General features: G+C 34.5%; 1 non-coding gene across 1 annotated transcript; it reads left to right on the forward strand.

The window, feature by feature from the left end:
- The first annotated feature begins 5,378 nt into the window (after positions 1–5,378).
- On the forward strand, positions 5,379–5,484 carry LOC116121456. Its single transcript, XR_004126731.1, has one exon. It is a non-coding gene; the product is annotated as a small nucleolar RNA R71 (small nucleolar RNA).
- Positions 5,485–5,708: the final 224 nt, after the last annotated feature.

Below are 5,708 nucleotides of genomic sequence, written 5' to 3' on the forward strand. Positions count from 1 at the left end.
AATTAACTAATTAACTTCTATGATCAAGTTGTTAACTAATTAATTGTAATCTATACAAGGAAATCACACAACCATCCAAATCAAAACAATGATCATGTATTCAATTTGAACTCTTGCTTAATAGAGCTCAATTAAGGCAAGATGATCACTAGAACCCTAATTCTCAATTTTAATTATTAAAAGTAGTTGGCCAGTCAACAAATTGTAATTAAGATCATGAAGAACAATTAAACAAGAAACAATCTAAAACTTTCATAAAACAAATCACCAAATACCCAATACAATCATGATAGTTAAACTAAACTTCCACAATATATTTAGTCGCTCATAATCAAACTCAAACCAATGAATTCAATGAATGAAAAACTAATCATATTGCAAAAGAAGATGTAAATAAAAAGAAATCACCTAGGAATTAAAATAGATGGATCCTCTTCCTTCTCCCCTTGTTGAAAACTCACAATTTTCTCACACTAAAGAAACTCTCAAAAATGTAAAAGAGCATCCAAAAATCCACACAAGTCTACCTCTCTTGTGTTAAAAGTATGTATTTATAGCCTAGGTTTTTAAAGGTATGATTGGGAATAAAACAAAATAATATATCCGATAAAACTAACAAAAATTTGCACACTTAAGGGTCCTGGACGCTAGCTGCAATGAAAAAAATGGTTGCTGCGGTGATATTCAATTGACTTCACGTTTGAATTCCCAAAACACGCTCGTCGCGGCAACCAAAATTGTCGCTACGGTGATATTCTTCCAATTCACCCTATATCTTTAGAACTAGACAAAGTCATAAACACAAGAATTGTAGCTCTCTGAATCGGATTTCCAACGCCACAAGAATCATCCAATTCCGAGTTCCACAGCTCAAGTTATGATCAAAATACTGAAGCACGTTCAAAATTCAAGAAAATTCCAGGATTCGAATCTCATCTTCAAAGCACCATAACTTCCTCGTTTCAACTCTGATTCTCGACCCATTTTGCATGATTTCTTCCAAATGCATTCCAAAAGCTCATGTTTTTTTCGAAATGTTAAAACCACCTCAAATTAACATATTCTTAAGGTAAAACACACAAATAACAGCTAAAAACATAACAAAATACTAGGATAAATATTGGCTCATAAAATTCCCCCAAACCTAGATTTTGCTAGTCCTTGAGCAAAAAAACAAAGAAAGAAAGAAAGAAAAACTCAATATTTTTAGCTGTCAAATCTTAAAACCTCAAATCTTAAAGTACACTGTAATTAGCAACTAAATACATTCATACAATTGTATTCAAAATCTTAGCACAACAAAGCAGATTATGCAAATTTAATACACACCACACTACCATATTCCAATGCTCAAAACATAGCCATCTCGATCTCCCCCAAACTTAACGTCAAGAATAGGAATTCGCTTCAATGTTAAATCTTACAAAATGCACTCATTATATCGCACCGATCCTAGACTTACGCACTCATCAAACATATGCGAGTAGAAGTTATATAGACAAAGAATAACAAATATATTCTCGCATATGAGTATTGGTATAATCAATAAATGCTCATGTATTGACAAAATAGGTCTCATGAAAAGAACCAAGTACAAGTAATAGTCATATACATTCCTTACCTCCAAGAAAGATTTCCCAAAAGATCAATCAGGTTTTTATTACGGTTGTAACGTAAGGCTCGGTTGGGGTTAAGAAAGAAAGGTATGGAAAAACTAGAGCTTGAAACATACCAAAGCTTCCTCTTCTTTGTAATTGAAAGGCAAGCTCTCCTCCTTGAATTTATTTTGGTGACCAAGATGCTATACTATTTTTTTTTTTTAAATAAGAAATAGCAAACATTTGCTCGGTACTCACCATATTTTTTATACGGAGTTCAGCCTTCTTAACTTGTCTCATCACTTTGGCGTTCTCAAGCTATAGGGTATGACTTAAAATTGGGTTGAATGGGTAAGGCTTGATGTAGGTGACGAAAGAAAAGGCTAAGTGTTTGGCTTCAAAAGTGGTAATTGGCACACATAAAAGGGTGTGGATTAAGGCTTTTAATAGGGGGAAAAACATGCATAGCCTAACATCATCTCTCAAGGTCCTTTCGATCCTTTCGACTCAGAGCTACCCAGTATAAATGCCTAATGACCATCCTAATGTAAGTACAAATTTGAAAAATTGTTTAAAAGGTTCAAGAAAACTAACTCTCTCAATCAAAACGCTTATGGCTCAAAGAACTCACAAGGTAGTCTCCACTATTCATTTCTTAATCGTCAATTCTAAGTTCATCTAAACTTCAATATCAAGAGCATGGTCTATGGAACATGAGCATGCATCAATTTACACATCAAACTTTTGAAAATGCTAACAAAATAAACACAAATTGCATAAAAGATCTAGTTACCAACCAAAAATCAAATTTTTAAAAACAAAATTTGTGCCCCAAACCTAAACTAAACAGTGTAATACCCACATTCAGAAATATGGTAGGGATTATTTTATAGTCATAGTGAATATATTTAACTAGTTTTATAGAGGAATTCTATAAAAGTTTCAATAGGGGCAAAATGGTCATTTCACATAGAATAACGTGTTCAAGTAAAAAGTGAGTATGATAAATATAATGTATTAAGTGTGTAGCCATGAGAATAGAGTGGTAGAAAGGTTATGGACAATACACGTGATATGATGCCGATATAAATATGTGTTTATAAAGTAATATAAAGANATTTTCGATATGGAGTTTAGCCTTCTTAACTTGTCTCATCACTTTGGCGTTCTCAAGCTATAAGATATGGCTTAAAAGTGGGTTGAATGGGTAAGGATTGATGTAGGTGATGAAAGAAAAGGCTAAGTGTTTGGCTTCAAAAGTGGTAATTGGCACACAAAAAAAGGTGTGGATTAAGGCTTTTAATAGGGGAAAGCATGCATAGCCTAACATCATCTCTCAATGTCCTTCCAACTCAGAGCTACCCAGTATAAATGCCTAATGAGACCGTCCTCAATGTAAGTACAAATTTGAAAAAGTTTTTAAGAGGCTCAAGAAAACTAACTCTCTCAATCAAAATGCTCATAGCTCAAAGAACTCACAAGGTATTCTCCACTATTTGTTTCTTAATCGTTAATTCTAAGTTCATCTCAACTTCAATATCAAGAGTATGGTCTATGGAACATGAGTATGTATCAATTTACAAGTCAAACTTTTGAAAATGCTAACAAAATAAACACAAATTGCATAAAAGATCTAGTTACCAACCAAAAATCAAATTTTCAAAAACTTTTTTTTTTTTTTTTTGACCCCCAAACCTAAACTAAACATTGTCCTCAATGTTTGCAAAGAAAACATCTGTTTAGAAAAGCATAAAAAAAAAAAAAAAAAAAAAAAAAAAAAAAAAAAAAAAAAAAACTAAAACCTAAAAATCCCAAATAAGAAGAAAAAAGAAAGAAACTACCAAATATAGTTGGGTTCCCTCCTGCCAAGCGCTTTCCTTAACGTCTTGGCAAGACGTTTCTCCTTGCATATTCAAGGAGTCCATCCCTATTGGGGATTTTGGCAACTCTAAGGATTTATTGGACTTTTCTTGTGGTAAAACATGAATTGCTCTATCTAGTATCTCATGGAATCCCTTAGTTTCCTCATCAAGTGTTTCCTCTACCCTATCAAGTGTTATTCAAGCTTATCTTCTATCATGTCCTGCGAATAAGTGTCATAAACAGGTGAGTCCAAAAAATCAATAAAAGAGCACACATCATAAGTAGAAGTAGAAGGAATAGGTAAAGAACCAAACACTTTAAATTTGATAGTCTCTCCCAAGACTGCCATGGTTAACTTCCCTTTATGGATATCTATGATTGTCTTGGTTATCACCATGAATGGTCCACTAAGCAAAATTGTATGCTCCTTGTCCTTTGAAGGTACTTCTTCCATCTCTAAAACCACAAAGTCGACAAGAACAATCAGCTTATTGACTTGCACCAACAAATCCTCAACTATCCCCTTTGGGTATTTGATTGATCTATCCGCAAGTTAAAGGGTCATAGTTGTTGGCTTAAGCTCCCCCAGACCTAGTTGCAAGTATATTGAGTAAAGCATGAGATTGATACTCGCTTCCAAGTATAGCAAAGCTTTCGCGATTTTCTTGTCTCCCATGGTGATGTTTATGTTGAAACTTCCAAGATCTTTCAATTTAGGAGGCAAGTTTTGTTGGAGCACCACACTAGCAACTTCTGAAACCATGACTTTCTCGTTCTTCTCATATCTCCTCTTTTTGGTGTTGAGTTCCTTGAAAAAATTTACATAGGAAGGCATATTCCTGATAACATCCAAAAGAGGCAAGTTAATGCTAACTTTAGAAAGCATATAAAAAATTTTAGAATATTGCTTATCCTATTTATTATCCATTAGTCTATTTGGATAAGGAATTTGAGGTCTATAAGGCTTCGTCGCCTTATGGAGTGTTGGTGAGGAGAAATCCTTTGTTCCTTCACCTTGTTGATTGGCTTAGACAATTGAACATCCTTTTTCTTGCACTTCCTTAGGATTTTCTTTTCTATCACACTCCTCATCCCAATTTTCTGCATCATGTGGTAAGTCATTAGAATTTTTATTTTCAACATCTTTATTTAAAATCTTACCACTTTAAAGGACTATAATAGCCTTCACTTGCTCGGGTTGACTCGACAACTTTCCTTGTTGATGTCCTTGTAGTTGACTCGCAAGTTGCCCAACTTGCATTTCTACCCTCCTCATAGATGCTTCTAAAGAACCCAGCCTTTGATTATTTCTCTCCTGATTTCCTCTAATAACTTGAATAAAGGCATTCGAGCTTTCTTCTAAGGTTGGATTTCTAGGTTGGTTAGGTGGTATGGCTTGGTTTCAAAATTGAATAGGCCTTGGGTTTTAGGTAAAGGTAGGATTATTATTAGTCTTCCAAGAGAATTTAAGATGATTTCTCCACTCAGGGTTATAAGTGTTTGAATAAGGATCATTCCTAGGCTTAGGTTGGTAAGATTCCGTCAAATTGGCTTGTTCTTGTTCATTCCCTGCATAAGAGTTATAAGACAAAGAACAAGTGTTAGCACCATGCCCTAAAACACCACAAACTCCACATACCTCATTATTCGTTATATTTTTGGTATTCAGAAGTTTGACTTGCTTAGTCAATGCAGCAAGTTGCATAGCCATCTCATTGTTAAAGCTTAATTCATGTACTCCAACTCCTCTTCCTCTCACGCTCTTTTGTTGAAAATTAGCACCCAACATCTCGTATAACTCAATTGTTTCTACAACAGTTTTCTCGCCCATTGCTCCACCAGCAGCGTTGTCCACCATATATTGACATTGTTGTGTCAAACCATCATAGAAAAACTAATTTTGTAATTGAAGCGGTTAATGATGGTGAGGACATTGGATGAGAAGCAACTTAAATCTGTCCCATGCCTCATAAAAAGGCCCTTCTTCCATTTGAGAAAACATTGTGATCTTAGTCCTCAAGTTAGTGGTCGTTTAATGAGAGTAAAATTTGCCCATGAATTTATTGTAAATTGCCTCCCATGTAGTCAATGAACCAGGTTGAAGAGTCATAAACCAAGCTTTAGCTCTATCCTTCAAGGTATAGGGAAAACATCTCATCCTCAATTGATCATCATTAAATCCTTGCAATGGAAAAGTTTGCACGGTGGCATAAAGATCTCTTATCTTATGAATGTCAAAGGGTCTTC

This window comes from Pistacia vera, unplaced genomic scaffold (genome assembly GCF_008641045.1).
Source record: "Pistacia vera cultivar Batoury unplaced genomic scaffold, PisVer_v2 Contig984, whole genome shotgun sequence".
In the NCBI taxonomy this organism is placed as follows: Eukaryota; Viridiplantae; Streptophyta; class Magnoliopsida; order Sapindales; family Anacardiaceae; genus Pistacia; species Pistacia vera.